A 23608-nucleotide genomic window follows, 5' to 3' on the forward strand; every position below is an offset into this window, starting at 1 on the left:
AATTCTAACAGACTTTCAAAGAAGAGTTAATACTAATAATCCTCAAATTAGTCCACAAAGTAGAAACAAAAGGAACACTGCCAAACATCCTGTTAGGCCACAGACTCTCTGATGCCACGTAAAGACACAACAAAGAAAGAGACTTTCTGAGTAATTTCCTTTATGAACATTGATGTAAATACAACAAATAAAATATTCACAAACCAAATCCAAGATCACATTAAAGATACCATCCTCACTGAATAAATAAGCTTCATTCTAGGGATGCAGGAATGTTTCGATGTACAAAAATCCATCACTGTAATCCAACATATAAACAAGCTGAAAGAAAAAAAACCCACATTATCATCTCATTTGATGCTGAAAATGCTTTTGACTAAATCCAACCTACCTTCACGTTAAAGTCTTAGAGGGATCAAAGACATAAGGTACATAGTTGAACACAATAAAGGCAATATACAGCAATCCAATGGTCACCATAAAATTAAGTGGACAGAAACTTCCAATCAAATTAGGAGCAAAACAAGGCTGCCCACTCTGTACCTATTCAATACACACTTTGAAGTGTCAGGAGGCATCAAAGGACAAGTTAATAACTAGCAGGTGATCTTCCTGAGATGACTTCACCTTAGATTAAAATCTACTCTGAAGCTCCAATAGGCAAGACCCAGGAGTAAATCATTTTAGGAAAGATTTCTGCTATTAATGTTTTCCCTGTTATTATTACATATATAGCAATCATTAGATATTAGCCCACCCCTTTTAAGCAGATCTCTGCAGAGCTACAAAGATGTACTGTCTTGTAGTGATGCTATGTAAACAAATAGATGCTTTTTTAATTCATAATGCTGATCATATAAGAATCCTTAAAATTATATCAGCATTTATTAAGCTCTTTTACAGTGGGACTATTATTAGGTCCTTTTCTGATAGTCAAAACTGTAATGAGAACTCTGCCAGTCTCCCATTGTGTCACCAGTTAATTGCTCCTAGACAGTAACCAGACATTTTACTATTTAGAGCACGGTTCTTTTTATTATTGTTATTAGATATTTTCTTTGTATACATTTCAAATGTTATTCCAAATGTTCCCTATACCCTGCCTCCGCCCTGCTCCCCTACCCACCCATTCCCACTTCTTGGCCCTGACATTCCCCTGTACTGGGGCATATAAAGTTTGCAATACCAAGGGGCATCTCTTCCCAGTGATGGCCGACTAGGCCATCTTCTGCTACATATACAGCTAGAGATAGGAGCTCTGGGGATACTGGTTAGTTCATATTGTTGTTCCACCGATAGGGTTGCAGACCCCTTCAGCTCCTTGGGTTAGAGCACATTTCAAGAGGCTGTAAAACCATTAACCGAAGGTCATAAAAGGGAACTAACAATTTATTATAGGTTCTAAGACAGAAGATAAAATATTGACTGGATTTATCTATATAAAACTTCACTAATAACTTAGTTATGTTTTTTAATCCTTGATGAACCTGTGGAGCTGTGACAGGTGATGTATATTTATCCAGATAAATACTCCTAATAGATATTCATGTAAAGATTCACTGTTGTAAACTTCTTATTTGATTTGTGATTTGACTTTATTATGACTTGTGTTGAACATTTTATCATTTGATTATGTGAAAGATGTTTAGTGCTGAGGAAAAAGAGAAGTCTCAGAACTGAGCTGAGAAGAACTTTTTAGACAGAACACTTTTTAGATAGATCTAAACAAAACATTTTAGAACAGAACTAAGGACAGTTTTTTTAGTCAGGACACAAAAGAAATTTTTATACAGACAAGAACTCAAAAAGAACTTAGGAGTAAAGGCATACCATTGGGAGAAAATACATAGAGTGTAAGGGCATATTGTGACATCAGAGCAGGAGAAGAAAGCAAGATTAGAAGAGAGTGTAATAACTTAGAAAATATAAGTAACATAAAAAACTAAGAGAGAAATATGCAGAATGTAGAGGGAAAAAGGAAAAACAGTAGCAGCAGAGAGCAGAAGGGGCAGGCAGACTTCTTCTTACCATGGGACAGAATAGTTCTTTTCTTAATAACAAGTCAGCCTTATTCATATTAAAAGGAACAAAGTTTTCTTCTTACAAACTTGGGTTTAATTTATTTAGCATTAAAAGGGTAGAAGCTTGTTCCTTCTGTATTCAATAAAGATTGGAGTTCATTTTTCATCTAGAATTAATGAGTTCTTACTCATTGGTTTTTGGACTTTTGTTTCAAATGCATGTGTAAGTATGGATGTGTGTGTGTGTGTGTGTTTAAGTATGTAATTGTGACAATGTATAAAAGATGGACCCAACCAACTGGTTGAATTTCTCTTTATAAATGCACATGTGTGAAACTGTATATGAATTTATGCAAGTTTATGCATATTTGTTCATGTGAAAGTTTTTCCTTCTGTGAGTGTTATTCTCTTCTCCCGGTTCAATAGAAGTTTATTGCTCCAAACTTTCCCCTAGTCTGACAAGTAAGAGGCATCTGGACAAAAGGGAAAAGGATCTAGCAATTAATCCTTTACTTAATCCCCTGCTGTTAGGTTACACATGTCAGCTGCCTAAGCTTGGGGCTTTTAACCCTCAAAAAGAATAAAACATTTTTAGGATGTTTTAGAAATTATAATCACTATTTCAGTATAGTTAGTGAGCTAGAATGTCCAGACACACACACACACACACACACACACACACACACACACACACACCAGTCTGTAAAGCCACACCAGAGTCCTATTCTGTCTTATCTCAACCTCTCCAGCCTGGGAGGCTCCCTGAATTAAAATCCTAGCTAAGGCGATAAGATAACTAAAGGAAATCAAGCAGATAAAATTTAAAATAGTAAGTCAATGTGTACTTAGTTATTCACAGACAATTTGATATTATGCATAAGTGACTCCAAGAATTCTCCCAGAGTATTCCTCCAGCTGATAAACAACTTCCCAAAGTGGCTGGGTACAAAATTACCTCAAAAAATTCAATAGCCCTTCTTTATGGAAATTCTAAACAATCTGAGAAATAAATTAGGGTAATAACACTCTTCACACTAGCCACAAGTAATATAAAATATCTTGGTGTAACTCTAACCAAGCAAATGAAAGACCTGTATGACAAGAAGTCCAAGTATCTGAAGAAAGAAATCAAAGAAGAAATCAGAAGGATGATAGTTCTCCATGCTCATGGATCAGTATGATTAACACAGTAAATCAGCTTTCTTACAAACAGCAGTCTACAGATTTAATGCAACTCCCAGCAAAATTCCAATACAAGTCTTTCCAGACCTTGAAAGAACAATACTCATCTCTACAAGGAAAAACAAAAAACCAAGAGAGCTAAAACAATCCTGTAGAGTAAAGGAAACTCCTGATTTCAAGCTGTACTACAGAGCAATAGTCATAAAAGCTGGACGGTATTGGTATAGAAACAGAAAGGTTGAACACTGGAACTAAAATAATGACCTAGAAATAAACCAACCCATCTATGGACACTTGATTACTGACAAAAAAGGTTGAACCATACAATAGAACAAAGAAAGCATTGTCCAAATGGTGCTAGTCTAACTGGATATCTGCATGCAACATAATGCAATAGATCCATATTTATTACTCTGCATAAAATTCAAGTCCTAATGGATCAAAGACCTCAACATAAAAACAGATAAATTAAATCTAATATAAGAGAAAATGGGGAAATAGCCTTGAACACAGTGGTACAAGAGACAACTTCCTGAAAAGAACATTAATACTTCAGGCACTAATACCAACAGTTGATAAGTACAACCTCATGAAATGGAAACCTGAAAGCAAAACACACCATCAGTAGGACAAAATGGCAGGTTGCAGAATTTAAATATATATATATATATATATATATATATATATATATATATATATCTTCACCAGCCTGACAACTGAGAGTTGGCTTATATCCAAAATATATATGGAATTCAAGAAGCTAGACACCAACAAACCAAATAATCCAATTAAAATATGGGGAGCTGAGCTAAACAGAATTTTAACAGAAGAATTTCTAATGGCCAAGAAACACTTAAATGTTGAGCATCCTTAATTGTCAAGGAAATGCATATCAAAACAACTCTGAGATTCCACATTACACATATTAGAATGTCGAAGATCACAAACACAAGTGACAGCACAATATATCAAGGATGTAGAGCAAAGAGAATACTCCTCCACTGCTGGCAGGTGTACAAACTTGTACACCAACTCTGGAAATCACTTGGTAGTTTCTCAGAAAATCAGGAATAGTACTACCTCAAGACCCAGCTAGACAACTCCTGAGCATATACCCAAAACATGTTCTGTCATTCCTAACAAGAACCTTTGCTCAACTATGTTCATAGCAGTTTCATTTGTAATCGATAGTAAATAGAAACAACAAACATGTCTCTCAACTGAAGAATGGATAAAGAAAATGTGGTTCCTTTACACAATGGAATACTACTCAGCTGGTTACAATAAGAGCATCATGAAGTTTGCAGGCAAATGGATGGAAGTAGAAACGATCATCCAGAGTGATGTAACCCAGATACAAAAGAACATGCATATTACTTATAAGTGATATTAGCCATCAAGTACCTGCTACTCACACACTACAATCCACAGTCCCAAGGAAGCAAAATAATAAGAAAGGCAAGGAAGCTTGAATCTTATGCAGAAGGGGGAAAATTAGTCATTGGAGATGGACAGAGGGAGGAAACTGGGTGGAAGAGGGGATAGATAGCCAAACATGTGGACTGGGCATGGAGAGGAATAGGTGCAGGGTCAAGAGAGTGAACAAAAATCAGCTGGTATATCTCTATGACTTCTTTTGCAAAACTGTTGTGAATTGGGATTGATGACAGAGGTGAGAAGGGAGCCTCCGACTCAGAGGTTAGGTAATAACAACTGTATTCATAAACAGCAATAAACAAGTAAATGGTGAAGTGGGATCTCACTCGTTCACACACACACACACACAGCTTCACTAACCTCTGTTTGTCCTGATGTCATATCCTGTCTCTATGGCAGTACCTCAGATAAGATTTGCAACGTCTCCTTCTGCTTTTCGTGTCTCCCTGGAGCATGGAGTCCAGATCAGTGAACTTGATTCTCAGCCCAATGGCATCTCCGTTGAACTCCAAGAATGAGTAAGTTGCTGCTGTGGCCAGATCAATGTCTTTAAGCTAATTTCAGCCAATCATAATTAAGGCATTCACACATTACTTCACAGAGTTGCCCTTACTCCAACCTTATCACACTCACGCACATACACACTCTAGGCTTGGTTTCCATGGTTATATGGGGCCACTGTGTTGAGCACAGCCACTGCAGTAGCTGTTCTTGGGGCTGGAGTGCCCAGGCAGCTTTGTAGCACTGGGAGAGATGCCTCCTTGGGCCTCATGTTCCTTACAACTTCCCAAAAACCTGGGTTGATGGAGGCTCCAGAGAAGTCGATGATAGTGACTCCTAGCAGTAGGGCATATGAAGCCCAAAGTTGCAATTTCCTAAAGCCAGGCAGGTCTTCAATTGGAGGGATAAGGACACCAATCCACCCATCAAGCCTTTCACACCAAATTTGTCCTGCTTGCAGCAAGTGCAGGGACAAAAATAGATCAGAGACTGAGGCAAACCAATAATTGGCCCAAATTGAGAGCCACCCCATGGGCTAAAACCTATCTGTGACACTATTAATGATATGCTGTTATGCTTGCAGACAGGAGCATTCCATAACTGCCTTCTGAGCTGCTCCACCCAGCAGCTGACCAAAGCAGATGAAGAGAATCAAAGTCAAACATTAGAAGAGGCTTTGGTAGTCTTGTGGAAGAGTTGGTGTAAGAATTGAGGAACATGGGGGGAATAGAGACACCACAAAAAGACTAACAAAGTCAATTAATCTGGATCCTTGAGAGCTGCCAGAGACTGAATCAGCAAATACAGAGCATACATAAGCTGGGTCTAGGCCTATAGCACATACGAAGCAGAAGCACATCTTGGTTGTCATGCAGGTCCCCCCAATGCCTGGAGTGGGAGGATAGTCCTGATTGTTGCCTGCCTGTGGATCCAATTTCCCTAACTGGTCTAACTTATCTGGCCTCAGTCAGAGAGGATGTGACTAGTCCTGCAGAGACTTCTTGTGCCAGGGTGGGTTAGTACCCAGTAGTTGCTCCCACTTGTCAGAGGAAAAGGTGAAGAGGTATGGTGGAGGGGGTATAAGTGGGAGAGTCTGAGAGGAGAGGAGGGGGCTATTGTGGGGAATTGAAGGCTGGTATCCAGTCGAGCTGAGGTCTGAATCCAGCTCATATGTTCAGAGTCATATAAATGTTCATAATTCACCTACATGACACGGTAGGCATTCTCTCATGCTCCTGGAACTCCGGCCCCTGCCTAAGGAACCACCTCCCAAAGCCCCCACAAGAGAAGTATGGTCACATAAGCAAAGGCCCAAGCTTCTGACCTTCAGGCTAAACTCCTCCCCAGTTACCTAGCAACAGTGAAGACCATAAAAGGGGCTGTTAGGCCCCCACCTCGCTCTCTTTCACTCCTTTGTTCCTTTACCTCTCACTTCCCTCACTTCTCTCTCCTCTTCCCTTTCTCTTTGTCTTCTCCTCTCCTCTCCTCCCTCTCTCTTCTTCTCTTCCTCTCTTCTCCCTTCCTCTCTCTCTCTCTCTCTCTCTCTCTCTCTCTATCTCTCTCTCTCTCTCTCTCTCTCTCTCTCTCTCTCTCTCTCTCTCTCTCTCTCTCTGTGTCTCTCTCTCTCTCCCTTCTCTCTTTTCCCTGCATTTCTATAATAAAGCTCTTAAGCCATAGAGAGTCTCTGCTCCTTCAAGTTCCACTGCGCACTCTGGTCAGTGTTGGGAACCTCTTCCCCTATTCCATCTGTCTTGCAACCCTGAGGTGCTAGCAAGGTGGAGGGGGTGTACTCAGTCAGGGGGCTGCCCCTTTTCTACCCCCACCGCATGGGTCAGGCACACCATCTGGGGCCCTTTGGAAAAGCGTCCAGCAGTCTCCCCTCACCTGCCTGCCCAGAGCACAGGAACTTTGGACAGACAGGGCTTATTTTTCCTCACCACTTTTCCCCAGGGCCCCCAGCCTCCCCCCCTTATTTTGTTCCCAACAGGTTGTGATTGGGATGTAAAGTGAATAAATAAACAAATTAATGGAAAGAAAAGAATATGGTGTTTAATTGCCTAGGTCTGACAGGTGTTACATATCCCATGAGAAATGGTCCCTTTAATTATCTGTAGGGGTTTCAGTATTAGAGCAAGTCGACAAGCTGAGAAAAAATGTATGCCCTATATATTAAATTCAAACATTACAAGATGGAGTTTTCTTTCACCTTAAGTTCTTATAAATACAAAAGTATGAAATATGTTGTAATGAAAGGTAAAAAATTAAGAAAGAGAAAAATTATTACAGAGAAAACGTTCTCTCTGAGGCATTGGAGGTCAGTGAACAGAGTGGGTGAGGTTACATAAAAGCAAGAGAAGCAGTATCTCTATTGGTGCTATTGGGTAGATTTAATCTGTACGTCATATCCTCCCAGCTTACATAATTTCTATATTCCAATAATTTCAAGGAAAACATTTTTACATGTTTGTCCACAGTATAACTCAAAATGTAGTATAATATACTATTGCAATTCAAAAGTCCTATTTAAGAGCTAAGAAAAAGAAAAGAGAAAAACGAAATTATGGTCTTTTCCCTCTAATAAGAAATAGAATTCTAATTTGAAACTAAAGTAATCACATTATACTTTATCATAATTATATCATTGCACAGAAACACAAATTGCATAGTCTTTTCTTTGGATGTTGAGGCATAGATACTGGAAAAAAAAAGAAAGTAAAGATCAGAGTTCAGTTAATTTACCTAATACAATTGTGATTGCATAGTTGCTTTTATCTATATAAAATATATAGAAGATTAAAACTCAAGGCAGAATCCAGTAGTATTTTCATTAACTACAATAAGTCAGGAGCTGATGCACTAAGGAGAAATTTTCACTTCAGCTCTAACTAACTTCTAAAGACCTACTATATAGCAGAGTGCCTACAGTAAACAATATTGAAAACTTCAAAATTTGTTGAGAGGATAGACTGTGTATTCTTGTCCCCAAAAATAAGTTAATAGAAAGATCATTTAATTATTTATTTTGTTAATTACTTAATTTTCAAAAGGCAAGGTAACTTGAGAGATGTCAGCCACATCTAAAAATTTCTAAATGGTAAAATGGGTGATTGAGTATTTATGCAATCATCAGAATCAATATAAATTGTTTCACTTTTCATTATACCTCAGTAAAACTGCTAAAATAAAATTCAGTGCTTTTAACAGAACTATGTCTTATTAATTGTTTATAGATAGATAGATAGATAGATAGATAGATAGATAGATAGAGAGATATATCACAGCCTTTTTCTTTGTCAAAGTTCCTCACCTTTCAGCATTACAAACATTACTTCCACAGAGACTAAAGAAAACTGCCCGTTCCTTTTTTATCATTATTCACCCTTAGACCTCCTCCCTTGTTCTACACCTTTTTCTTCTAATTTACTTCTTTGAAACCATAGGTGCTCTTGAGTCCCATGTTAATTCAATTTCTTCTCTGAAAGGGGAAGTTCTGATGCTAAGGTCTTCTTCCTCAATTGGTTCTTGATTTGTCAGTAGAGAAAGCAGGAGGAAGGTAGAATTGTTGGGCCAAAATTACAAGTGTGATTTCCACTTTCTTTCCCAGGAGAGAAAGACAGACACAATGAAAAAGAGAATACTTTTCTGCCATGCTTTGTAGGAGAAAAATGGAACACCCATATGAGGTCACAGGGTGAGGTGGGGAGAAGGAAACTGGGGCTTGTGGCCATTACTCCAGGCATGTGACAAAAGATGTTTGACAGGAGCTAGTTGGGACTAGCCTCTAAGTTTAGGGTAGGTGAAGAGATGGAGATAATAAATTGGTAAGGGCATGTTTTTCCAGGTGGGAGATTTATGCCAAGATGGCAATTTTTAAAGGAATAATCTCTCTCTCTCTCTCTCTCTCTCTCTCTCTCTCTCTCTCTCTCTCTCTGTGTGTGTGTGTGTATTTTATTCACAGATTCAGAGAGGACTAGTACCATGGTTACCTCCAGAGCTAAAGGCAGGTAGAGTCAAAAGAAAACATGGTAGGGGCTGGTAACTTGGTGGTAGTTTGGCTGGTCCTTGAGATAAAAGTGGTAGATTCAAACTATGCCAAATACTTCTCCATTTCAAAACAGACATGTGGGTTCCTTTATTTTTCTACAAGTATTTATAGTGCTTTGGTATAAAATTAGAAGTTACATGAAAATAAAATTATGATAATAACAAAGAAAAATGAACTAAAATCATAAATATGCAAAAATTCTACCTTGATATAGTCTGGTTCATTTGATAGTTCCTTCACAATTCTATTGTATTTGTAGAGTAAAAATGTGAAGCAATAGTATCATTAGTTAAAGGAAAATGAGCCCCAAACTTATTTCTTAGCACCCACATTAACTATCTAGTCACTTTCTCCTTTTTGTTTTAAGTAAGGTAATTTTTCCTCTCACATGATAGTTGTGTTAATTTTAAAGGTGACAGGATCTTTGACATACCACTCATTGAGCACTGGGTGGCTGAAAACAGAATGGATGACCACATGACATTTCTATTTAATATATAGAAATTTCTGTGGTTAAGTTGCAAATTATGCAATCACACAGGTTTACATGGTGATGGGGAAATGAAAGATCTAGTCACTGACTTCATCGTCTTTGGTCTCTGGACCACTCATCTCAAGATTGACAATACAAAGCTTCTTCAAGGTCTAATCTCTTTCTCTGCATATTGTAGATCCCATTCTTACAAATTTTATTTATATTTTCTCACACTTTAGGGTTTATTCTTCATATTTCACTGTGGCTTTCCTTGTAATAACCATTTTCTTTACATTATAAAGTGCAATTTCTAAAGCAAATTGCCATACTTCAGTCCAGTTTTCTATCCAAAACCCTTCACTGAAGTAACTTTTCACAGACTGACATATCATAAAATTGAGATATACCAATTAAAATATCACAAGTTTATCCACAATGATCAAGTAAGCTTCATCCGAGGGATATAGAGATGGTTCAAAATACAGAAATACATCAAAGTAAAACACTGTATAAAAAAATTAAAAAGGAAAAAAAAATCACATGAACTTCTCACTAGATCCTGAAAAAGCACTTGACAAAAGACAACTCTTTATATTAAAAGTATTGGAGAGATTAGGAATTCAAGGCCCTTATCTAAACATAATAAAAGCAATATACATGTAGCAAACCATCAGTCATTATCAAATTAAATAGAGATACTTGATCAATCTTACTAAAATCAGGGAAAAGACAAAGTTGTTCACTTACTTAATATCTATTCAAAATAGTACTCAAAGTTTTAGCTAGAGTAAAAGGACAAGAAAAGAAGATCAAGTGCTTACAAAATAGAAAATAAGCCGAGGTATCAGCCTTTGCAGGTAATATGATAGTATACATGAGTGACCCTCCCCCTCCCAAAAAAAAATACTGTGGGGAATTGCAGGCTGGTATCCAGTTGAGCTGAGGTCTGAACCCCAGTGATTATAATTCACCATCATGACATGGTAGGCATTCCCTCATGCTCATGAGACTCTGGCTCCTGCCTAAGGTACCACCTCCCACAGCCTCCACAAGAGAAGCATGGTCAGTAGTCACGTAAGCAATGGCCCAAACTTCTGACTTTCAGGCTAAACTCCTTCCTAGTTACCTAGCAACAGTGAAGACCATAAAAAGGGGTGCTCAGCCCCCACCTCACTCTCTTACCCTCTTACTCCTTTGTCCTCTTACCTCTCACTTCTCTCACTTCTCTCTCCTCTTCCCTTTCTCTTTGTCTTCTCTCCTCTCTCCTTTCTTGTTGTCCTCTCCTCTCCTCCCTCCTCTCCTACTCTCTCTCTCTCTCTCTCTCTCTCTCTCTCTCTCTCTCTCTCTCTCCCTTCTCTCTTACTCCCTGCATTTCTTTAATAAAGCTCTTAAACCACAGATGGTCTCTGCTCCTTCAAGGCCCGCTGTGCACTCTGGTCAGTGTTGGGAACTTCTTCCTCTATTCCCTCTCTCCCACACCCTGGTGGCTTTAGCAAAGTACCTCCATGGGGAGGAGGGTCCCCAGGCAGGGCTGCCCTTGGCCACCCCCTGAAGAGAGGAATCACCCAGTGATGAGGGGATAGGATAGGTAGCAGCCCTCCCATGCCTGACTGACTAGAGAATAGGGAAACTCTGGCGGGGTGTGGGCATCTTTTTCCTATCCCACTTCCCCCTGCCCCCCCAGGCCCCTCCTTTATTTTGTTCCCAAAAAAATACCAGGGAACTTCTACAGCTGATAAACAACATCAGCAAAGTAGCAAGATATAAAATTAACTAAAAGAAACCAGCAGCCTTCCTTTAAACAAATGATAAATGGGGTGAGAAAGAAATTAGGGAAACAACACTTTTTATAGTAGCCACAAATACCATAAAATATCTTGTAACTCTTACCAAGCAAAGGAAATATCTGTATGACACATACTTCAAATCCCTCAAGTAGAAGTCATAAAAGACCCCAGAAGACAGAAAGGTCTCCCATGCTCATGGATTGGTAGGTTTAGCATAGTAAAAATGGCCATTCTACCAAAGGGAATCTACAAATAAAATGAAGTCCCTGTCAAGGTTCCAACAGTTCTTCACAGGCAGGGAAACAGCAATCCTCAGATTCATATGGGAAAAAACAAATCCCACGATAGCAACAACAAGTATTAACATTAAAAGAAACTCTATGGGAATCACCATTACTGGTCTTAAGCTGTATTACAGAGCAATAGTGATTAAAAACAAACAAACAAACACCTCATAGGTACAGAGAATGACAGGTGGTTCAATTGAATAGAATTGAAGACCCAGAAATAAACCCACACAGCTATGGACTCTTGATTATCGACAAAGAAGCCAAAACCATCTTCTTGTCTTGAAGTGAAAAGAGAAACCATCTTCAACAAATGGTGCTGGTCTGAATAGCAGTCTACATGTAGAAGTATCCAAATAGATCCATATATATCACCCTGCAGAAAGCTCAAGTCCAAGTGGATCAAGGACCTCAACATAAAAGCAGATGCACTGAATCTAATAGAAGAGAAAGTGGGGAAGAGCCTCAACTCATTGGCAGAGGGGGAAATTTCCTCAACAGAACTCCAGTGACTTGGTCATTAAGATCAAGAATTGATAAATGGAACTTCATGAAACTAAAAAAACTTCTGTAAAACAAAGGACACAATCAATAACACAAAATGGCAACATACAGATTGGGAAAATATCTTCACTAACCCCATATCTGATAGAGGGCTCTTTTCCAAAATATATATAAAGAAATCAAGAAGCTATCTCCAAAAGGCCAAATAATTCATTTAAAAGTGGAGTACAGAGCTAAAAAGAGAATTCACAAAAGAGGAATCTCAAATGGCCAAGAAGCACGTAAAGAAACATTCAAAGTCCTTAGTTAGTCATCAGGGAGATACAAATCAAAATGACACTGAGATTCCACCTTACACCAATCAGAATGGCAAAGGTAAAAAACAAAATCAGATGACAGCAGATGCTGGCAAGGATATACAGAAAGAGAAGCACTTCTCCATTGCTGATGGGATTTCAAACTGGTACAATCACTCTGGAAAGCAAACTGGAAGTTCCTCAGAAAACTGGAAATAAACATACTTGAAGACCCAGCTATGCCACCCTTGGGCATATACCCAAAAGATGCTCCACGATACAAATGGACACATGCTCCATATTGTTCATAGCTGCCTTATTTATAATAGGTAGAAGCTGGAAACAACCCAGATGTCCCTCAAAGGAAGAGTGGATACAGAAAATGTGGTTCATTTACAAAATGGAACAGTACTCAGCTACTAAGAATGAGGACATCATGAACATGATGAGTTTTGCAGGCAAATGGAAAATACCATCCTAATTGAGGTAACCCAGACAAAAATGGGCATACATGACAGAAGCTTAACATAGCTGTCCTTTGAGGGGCCCAACCAGCAAATGACTGAGACAAATGCAGATATTTATGCCTAAACATTGGACTGAAGACAGAGACCCCATAAGGTTGAATTAGGGGAAGGATGGAAGAAGCAGAAGAAGAGGGCAACCACATAGGAAGACCAACAGTCTCAACCAACCTAGGAACCCAGGGAGCTCCCAGACACTGAGCCACCACTCAAACAGCATATATGAGCTGGCCACATATACAGCAGAGGACTGCCTGGACTTGTCTCAGTTGGAGAAGATTCACATAATCCTTGAGAAACTTGAGGTCCCAGGGAGGGAGAAGGCCTGGTGGGGGAGTAACCTATTGGAGACAGGGGGAAGAGGAATGGGATGAGTAATTGTGGGAGGAGAAACAGGAGGAGGAACAATGGCTGGATTGTAAGAAAATATTCAAAAAGAAAGAAGAAAAAAGAAAGAAAGAAAACAACAGTTCGTTCCTCCTATAACAGAGTTTCAGAAGGTATTTGGTATAAATCAGGGTACAATATTTACTACATATACAAAATTAAATCTTATATCTGTAATACAAAAAAAGAAATATTTATTAGAGGATTAATTTTTTTCTTAAGCATATGAAGATCAAATAATCTGTGTTATTAAATTTTATAAATCTCCCTACAATTTTTTGGCTCATTCAAGAAGTAAGTGAAATATAAGACAGATTAATTTCCTATATCTTTTTCTGCTGAAATTTTGTGCAGTGATACATTATTTACTTTCTAGCAACTTGTTCTGCAAGAGAAGGAAAGCACCTTGCCTGGGGGCAGCATAATGCTGAGAACGGGTTGTGTAATTTGCCATTTAATAGGTCTGCCTCTTCTTAGTAGTTGATGTTGTACAACTTATTGCCAGCCTTCTCCCCTTACAATTAGATGCATAATAACATTTAAATCACAAGAAGGCTGGCTATTGAAATGAAAGTAACCTGACACCATCAAGCTCTGAATTAGCATCATAAGATATAACACTATCATTACAAAATGGAGTTGCACATAGACATAATGATAGTTCAATTTCGTGAAATATGACTCATGTTCAAAAATAAATATATGTAAATAGAGAGAATCAAAATTACCAGCTAATATCAATTACTCACTAGAGACATAATGCTTATGTTGAGGTTACCAGAAGATAACCTAAATCAGAGAGTGCAAGTCAGCCATATATTTGGTTATCATCAAAGAAAACAATTGCTAGAAAGAAATCACTTAGAAATCAGCAAAATGCACTTCAATGAATTAAAACTTTTAATGACAGTGTTTCGTTTGTGAGACTTGTAGTATTACCACCTAGCTTTCTGGTCTACTCAGAGCCTCGAAGTCACTGCTGTATTTGTACAAAGTGAAACAGACATGACAGGAGCTGCACTTTCAGGTCAGCCTGTATCCACTCACTGTTCCTATAGACAGTATTGTTGTTATATAATAGGTCTTATTTAGAGAATGGCGTCTCCTCCCTACTCAGTTATTGCAAATCAGAATTTCTCTAATGCCTCTTTAGTCATTTATTTGAAAGATGCTTAATAATAAAGTTTACTGCATTATTAGTAACAATGGATGGTATACATGTTCATTTTGATGTTTCTTTGTCCTTTCTTGTTACCAACATCATGGAATTTGACAGCAGATTCTATTCAGTGCAGTTTTTTTTTCCCACAAAGAATGTCTTAAAACATAATTAAGAACTTGCCGAGAGGGAGTACCACATGATCAATGTTCTGTATTCTGAAATGATCCTTTTCCCTACATCAATAAGCTCTATGCTTCACCTACAGGCAGTCATTCAACATTTCTTAATGACAGTGATTGCAGTATTTGCTGACTATTCTGCAGTCCCTCTAGCAGTAAGAACTGACAATTCACTTCAAAGAGAGTAAATTCACGCACTGCACATGATACCTATGCTAGACAAATTGCAAGCGGGCAATTCAGGCCTTAATGACTACTCTAAATTTTGCAATTTAGGCAGCACTCCTAGTAAACCAAAGACTCAAATATCAAATGAGAATATTAGATTAAAAATCTACAATAATGACACATGGGTAGGTGAACATATCCAGGACCCAAGGAAAAACAGAGAAAAATAATACAGAACAATTTACAGAGTGTTCATAACAAGCAAGGAGAATTGACTGTTTTAAAAGTTATGTATTTTGAATAGAATATTGTACAGCTGCCCATTTTCTTCTGCTGAAATGAACAATTGTAGACATCATTAACTTTGTGACAACAAGCTATGTAAGAAACACTCTGTGTGGCCTGCTGATGATACTGTGAAGAAACAAAATAAAATCATAAGTCCTCACAACTGAAAAGAGATGTGCAGCTTTCTTGATACGGCAATTGGTACTACACAGCTTTCATGTACTTTTTCATAGTGTTGAGCTGTTCTAAATCCCAAGGAACTGAAAAGTGATGTCCCAGAACAAACAGGGGCTTTGGAGAGAGACATAAATCTGGATATTAGATATCCATGTTTCTGGCATATAATCTGAAGAAAGCTATGGAAAATCTGACTTCCAGTTTAAGAATCTGGAAAGAATTAAATCCAAAGACCGTATTCTCTAAATTTCAAAAGTGATATATTTTTCCTCTTTTATTTAAGATTTTCAATGCCTTGTCCCTGAAGCATGATAGCATTATATGATCATAAGTCTAAAGTGGGTTATATTTACATCATAAGATTGAAATCATATTATACTCACTCCATGACTGCATATTGATTTTCCTTGTTTACAGAAAATTGCAGAACAGAAGGCAGAAAACCAGTGTATCTAATACAAAATTATCTTTGATATATGATAGAAGGCTTCACTTTGTAATCTCAGCAATATGGATGGCTAAATAAGACCTTAAATATGACAATATTTGGTATGTAAATAGATGGGGAAAGTCTCAGTAGGTCTTACCCCTAGAGGAAGAACTATAGACAATGACTGTGGAGAGAGGAAAATCATCTTATCCCACAGTGAGATCTTAATGCATTATCCAATAGCAAGAAGTCAGCCCTATAAACATACACATATGAACAACATTGAATGGACTTGGCTGGTCAAATTTTCATATTCATTGATATATTGAAGAGAAAGAGGCTATAAATTTAAGATGGGTAAATGAGATGGGCAGGGGAACACAAGGACCATTTGACAGAAGAGAGAAAGGAGAAAATTATGTAAATAAAGTACACATATATAAAATTTGGAAAACAAATGTTTGATGAAATTAAACTACTTGTCATTATTTTCATTTTCAATATTTGAATTAATGGATAACTCAAAAAATTATCACAAGCTTAATAACTTGTAGATGAAATAAACTTGTATTATCTACTTTATGTTTCAGATTTGCTAACTTACTGATTGTCATTTCAAGAATCTGGCTAAAATTTTTATTTACTTTATTTTATTTTATGATCTACACATGGCTTAGAGGATTATAATTTTTTCCTAAGGCTAGGTATTCTGGGTTTACATTCTATGTGTCAATAAAAGGTACTTGTTCTGCTTCTCTGACTCTTAATTCTTGGATTGCTGTTTCTTTTATTTCCCCTTTTTATTAATTAATTATTTTTTTACATTCCATATTTTATTCCCCCTGATCCACCCTCCAACAGTTCCACATCCCACCCCCCTATCTGCACGTGGATGTTCCCATCCCCCACCCCACCTGACCTCTAAACTCCCTGGGGACTCCAGTCCCTTGAGGGTTAGGTGCATCATCTCTGAATGAACACAGACCAGGCAGTCCTCTAATGTATGTGTGTTGGGGGCCTCCTATCAGCTGGTGTTTGTTGCCTGTTCCGTGGTCTAGTGTTTGAGACTGCTAGTCCTCCTACAGGATCGACCCTCTTCACAGCTTCTTTCTGCTTTCCCTAATTCAACAAGAAGGGTCAGCTGCTTCTGTCCATTGGTTAGGTGCAAATATCAGCATCTGATTCTTTAGCTGCTTGTTGGGTCTTTTGAGGGCAGTCATGATAGGTCCCTTTTTGTGAGTACTCCATACCCTCAGTAAAAGTGTCAGGCCTTAGGGATGCCCCTTGAGATGGAACCCACTGTGGGCCTGTCACAGGACCTTCTTTTCCTCAGGCTTTTCTCCATTTCCATCCCTGCAGTTCTTTCAGACAAGAACAATTATGGGTCAGAGTTTTCATTGTGTGACAGTAACCCCCTCCCTCACTTGATGCCTTGTTTTCCTGCTGGAGGTGGGATCTATAAATTCCATCTCCCTACTGTCGGGCATCATCTCTTTGAGTCCTGGGAGTCTCTTATTTTTCAAGTCTCTGGTGCATTCTGGATGGTTCCCCCAATCTCCTATATCCTGAGGTTGCCTGTTTACATTCTTTCTGCTGGCCCTCAGGTCTTCAATCCTTTATCTTCACTCAATACCAGATCAGGTTTCCCTCTCTCTTCCCTCCCCACTATCCCCCCATCACTTTCCCTCCCAGTTCCCTCCTTACCTCCCCACTTGTGATAGCTTTCTTCTCTCTCCCAAGTGGGACTGAGGCTTCCTCACTTGGGCACTTCACACTTAAGCTTGTTGACATTTTTGAGTTCTGTGGACTGTATATTGGGTATTTTGTACTTTTTTTCCCTGATATCCACTTATTAGTGAGGACACACCATGCAAGTCCTTTTGGGTCTGAGTCACCTCACTCAGGATGATATTTTCTAGTTCCATCCATTTGCCTGCAAAACTCTGGATATCCACGTTCTTAATAGCTGAATAGTACTACATTGTGTAAATGAATCACATTTTTTTGTATCCATTCTTCTGTTATGGGACATTTGGGTTGTTTCTGTCTTCTGGCTATCACAATAAAGGCTGCAATGAACATAGCCAAACACATGCCCTGTGTGAATTATGGTGTGTATTCTCTCTCTCTGCAAAGAAATAAAAGTATGAAGAGAAGACACCTTATCTGGAAGAGGTTCTCATTAAAATTTAATGGATATCAAGGTTCTGCTTTGGAGTATCCAAATAAACAAGGTTTAGGTTATTTCATTTTCTGTGAATTGGGAAATAAGCAAGACTATGCTTAATCTTAGCAGGGTGCAGTGTCATCCATACTGATTTCTGTCCTAGAAATTGAAAGAAGATGGAAGGGAAGTAAGAGAAATAGAAGGACAAAGGAGAGAATGGAGGAAGGAAAAAAAATAGTCCACTTCCTGTGAAGGTTCTTGGGCTATTTTCACTATGTAAGCAGATACAATCTCACCCCATTTATCAATAAACTGCTTCCTTATGGTCATCAGTCTCTCTGTTTGAAGTTGATATTCTTCAACAACAACAAAGTAACCTTAGTTTAACACAATTTGTAAAAACTTAGTTGCATCATTGAGTATTGATATTCATATATTAATCATCCCATTTTTGAATTTTCATCATATTTGTGTATGATTCTGTAGGGTTTCTCATTAGAAACAGTCATTTCTTCTTGAGTAGCTACAAATTTCTACCCTGTCCTTTTCAAGCTATTCACTTATATAAGAGCATTCAAAGATAATATATTTAGAAACTTAGAAAGTCCTTATGGGCAATCTCCCATGTTTCATTCATCTTTACTAATGATAACAAAACTAAAATCAATGTGCAGCACAGAGAGAGGAGTGAAATCAATAATAATGCAGTCAACTGGTTTGAAAAAAATCTTTGTGAAAAAAAAACTTTGAAAAGATAAGAGTATAACCTATGTGATGTATACAAGTATGTGTATCAGTATTTAATCAGTATACTATGGGTTTTCCAATTGTTTGTGTCTAAAGCTTTAGTTTTAGAAAATATTTAATCCATAAAGGAAAACTATTTTAGTTTATGTTGATGGATCCAACTGAGCCTTATAGGTACAATATAGAAGCTGCATGCTGACAGTGATGGTTACAGAATTGGATTCCTGCCTAGGAAATTATTGCCTTTAGACCAACTGTGGCGGCGATAAGGAAAAATATCACAGACCCTGAGAAATACTCAGTGTCACAAGTTTTTGAAGTGAAATTGCTCTTGCAGTTGAGGCCATCCCTCAAGAACCACTGTTTCTACAACTTCTGAGTTGTTGGTTGCTTTGAGGAAAATGAAGACTAGGTGACAACACAACATTTGAATGTGAAAAAAAAATTTTCATAATAAATATATTTTTCTATTATTTATAATATAATTTTTAGTTATTTTAGGAAATTAAAGTATGCCTGAACCATACTAAGTCCTGCATATGTAGCAAAACTGTTTAAAAACACATGGAAGAGTTCTTTTTAATTCCCACATGTACTAGAAAACTAACATAATAGTTTCTGGCGTGGACATAAGTCAGTATCAGAAGGGCATGCAGTGACTCACAAGAGAAGCCATGCAAAATCACAACCTTCATATTCAGAGAGGTGTGTTCATGAAACCAAAAAACTTAGCTTGGAGGGGTGACTGACAGCATTCAGGAGGGAGGGAGAAGCAGTCGGACCTCAGTGATTCAAACAACCCTGATATATTCTAACATTCATCCACACATTGGTTCACACAGGGATTCAGTATGAGCAGCAAATGAAGTCCTGAGTAAATGTGTGTTATTGACATGAGCACAACCACATACAGGACCTCAATGAAAATGGCAAAACTGTCCTCAGGTCAGGCCCAGAGGAATAAAAAAAACCCTTCCTTTGGTCAAATATAATATGGAAGGACATTTGACCTCCAGCTAAATCCACTGTACACAGAAACTAAAGAGCACATCTTCTTCCTCATGACTGTAGCCTGAGGCTGCTCCTTTAGAAGACCTGCTATTGAAATGATCTAAACCTTCTCCTTCTTCTCTATACAGTAAATTTACTGAGTTTCTGGGCTATTTCTGGCACAATTCCATCCAACTACATGAACCATCTGATCCCAGAATTTCTGTATGTGTACCTTTCATTTCTTTATCAGGTCAGTCCTTCAGATGAAGAGGTAATTTAGCACAATAGACAATGCTTTGCACTATACAAATTTTTATTTTACTACCATTTATTTAACATTATAAGTTAAGTTAAATATACTTACTATCAAACATTCAAAAATATAGAACAGAAAGTAAAAGGAGAAAGTATCATAGGTGGCACAAGCATCTTGAAGACAGAAAAAAGAGGTCTCAGTCATTGACATTTTCACAGTCACAGGAGATGTTAGTAACCGAAACTGCTTGATACATATAGGCTAGGTAGAAATAATTGGGGCATTTCTTGAATCTAGTAGAAATTTATCTTCTATGAGGAAACCCAGCTTATTGTACCCTGAATAGTCAAAACCAAGCCATCCTCTTATGTGTCTTGTATCATTGAGCAGCAGCAAGCATAAAGCCAGAGACAGAAAGCCTGGGAAGAGGTACATAACTCCTGTCAGAGATCTTCCATTTTTGTGTTGCATTTATGCCAAAGATGTTTTCTTAAGTTCTCAGGCTGCATGCTGCCTGAAGTGAGGACCCACTTTTATTCTTACCTCAGGGACAGAAATCTCTCTCAAAAGCCATTATCTGAGTAGGCTATTTATTTTTTTTTATTGAACTAACTGAGTACTTTTGCCAGAATCTAGATCACCATAAATATAAATATTTGTTCATGGGATTTCAATTCTATGAAATTCATAAAACATAACTAACTGAATGTCTTTTCATTGATAAAAATGTTATTTATTCTATTTATTCATTACAATGGTTTGATTCATTTTAAGGTGTTCTATCCTATTAAATCTAACTACAATTGGAATTGTTTTCTAATTTACTTTTGGGTTATCACTATAGAGTATAGTTGATGCTGTCTCTTGAATCTTTGCTGGGCTCATGAATTTTCCTTTTTGTCCTATCCTCATACACCTGTTTTATTTTCTGTCATAATTGCCTGCACCAAACTGATAAAGAACCATGTTAAATATAAATGGGGAAAGTGTTGTCCTTATCCTGATTGTGAATTTAGAGAAAAACCATTACGTGTTTCACCATTATGTAGAATGCTCATGTATGGATTTTATGAGCATTTTATCAGCTCTGAAAAGTCTTTCATTTTTTAACTAGTGGGATTTTATGTCATGGTTGATCGCACCAAGTTTATCTCCCCATGCTTTTGTTAATATAACATGTTGACTAATTTTGTATATTAAAAGATCCTGTGTACACTTTAGTTTTGATTGTGAAATGGTATGTGACCCTTCAATATGCTTTTGAATTTGGCCTGCGATTTTGTTGTGGGAGGTAGGGTTGTCAGTTTTCATGAGATGTACTCTGTTGGTTTGGTCTTGCCTGTGTGGCTATTGTCAGACTTTTTTTTTCCATTTTTTATTAGGTATTTAGCTCATTTACATTTCCAATGCTATACCAAAAGTCCCCCATATCCACCCACCCCCACTCCCCTGCCCACCCACTCCTCGTTTTGGCCCTGGTGTTCCCCTGTACTGGGGCATATAAAGTTTGCAAGTCCAATGGGCCTCTCTTTCCAGTGATGGCCGACTAGGCCATCTTTTGATATATATGCAGCTAGAGTCAAAAGCTCCGGGGTACTGGTTAGTTCATAATGTTGTTCCACCTATAGGGTTGCAGATCCCTTTAGCTCCTTGGCTACTTTCTCTAGCTCCTCCATTGGGAGCCCTATGATCCATCCATTAGCTGACTGTGAGCATCCACTTCTGTGTTTGCTAGGCCCCGGCATAGTCTCACAAGAGACAGCTACATCTGGGTCCTTTCAATAAAATCTTGCTAGTGTATGCAATGGTGTCAGCGTTTGGATGCTGATTATGGGGTGGATCCCTGGATATGTCAGTCTCTACATGGTCCATCCTTTCATCTCAGCTCCAAACTTTGTCTCTGTAACTCCTTCCATGGGTGTTTTGTTCCCAAATCTAAGGAGGGGCATAGTGTCCACACTTCAGTCTTCATTCTTCTTGAGTTTCATGTGTTTAGCAAATTATATCTTATATCTTGGGTATCCTAGGTTTGGGGCTAATATCCACTTATCAGTGAGTACATATTGTGTGAGTTTCTTTGTGAATGTGTTACCTCACTCAGGATGATGCCCTCCAGGTCCATCCATTTGGCTAGGAATTTCATAAATTCATTCTTTTTAATAGCTGAGTAGTACTCCATTGTGTAGATGTACCACATTTTCTGTATCCATTCCTCTGTTGAGGGTCATCTAGGTTCTTTCCAGCTTCTGGCTATTATAAATAAGGCTGCTATGAACATAGTGGAGCATGTGTCCTTCTTACCAGTTGGGGCATATTCTGGATATATGCCCAGGAGAGGTATTGCTGGATCCTCCGGTAGTACTATGTCCAGTTTTCTGAGAAACCGCCAGACTGATTTCCAGAGTGGTTGTACAAGCCTGCACTCCCACCAAAAATGGAGGAGTGATCCTCTTTCTCCACATCCACGCCAGCATCTGCTGTCACCTGAATTTTTGATCTTAGCCATTCTGACTGGTGTGAGGTGGAATCTCAGGGTTGTTTTGATTTGCATTTCCCTGATGATTAAGGATGTTGAACATTTTATCAGGTGCTTCTCTGCCATTCGGTATTCCTCAGGTGAGAATTCTTTGTTCAGTTCTGAGCCCCATTTTTTAATGGGGTTATTTGATTTTCTGAAGTCCACCTTCTTGAGTTCTTTATATATGTTGGATATTAGTCCCCTATCTGATTTAGGATAGGTAAAGATCCTTTCCCAATCTGTTGGTGGTCTCTTTGTCTTATTGACAGTGTCTTTTGCCTTGCAGAAACTTTGGAGTTTCATTAGGTCCCATTTGTCAATTCTCAATCTTACAGCACAAGCCATTGCTGTTCTGTTCAGGAATTTTTCCCCTGTGCCCATATCTTCAAGGCTTTTCCCCACTTTCTCCTCTATAAGTTTCAGTGTCTCTGGTTTTATGTGAAGTTCCTTGATCCACTTAGATTTGACCTTAGTACAAGGAGATAAGTATGGATCGATTCGCATTCTTCTACACGATAACAACCAGTTGTGCCAGCACCAATTGTTGAAAATGCTGTCTTTCTTCCACTGGATGGTTTTAGCTCCCTTGTCGAAGATCAAGTGACCATAGGTGTGTGGGCTCATTTCTGGGTCTTCAATTCTATTCCATTGGTCTACTTGTCTGTCTCTATACCAGTACCATGCAGTTTTTATCACAATTGCTCTGTAGTAAAGCTTTAGGTCTGGCATGGTGATTCCGCCAGAAGTTCTTTTATCCCTGAGAAGACTTTTTGCTATCCTAGGTTTTTTTGTTATTCCAGACAAATTTGCAAATTGCTCCTTCCAATTCGTTGAAGAATTGAGTTGGAATTTTGATGAGGATTGCATTGAATCTGTAGATTGCCTTTGGCAAGATAGCCATTTTTACAATGTTGATCCTGCCAATCCATGAGCATGGGAGATCTTTCCATCTTCTGAGATCTTCCTTAATTTCTTTCTTCAGAGATTTGAAGTTTTTATCATACAGATCTTTCACTTCCTTAGTTAGAGTCACGCCAAGATATTTTATATTATTTGTGACTATTGAGAAGGGTGTTG

This window comes from Mus musculus, chromosome 11 (genome assembly GCF_000001635.26).
Source record: "Mus musculus strain C57BL/6J chromosome 11, GRCm38.p6 C57BL/6J".
NCBI classification, from domain to species: domain Eukaryota; kingdom Metazoa; phylum Chordata; class Mammalia; order Rodentia; family Muridae; genus Mus; species Mus musculus.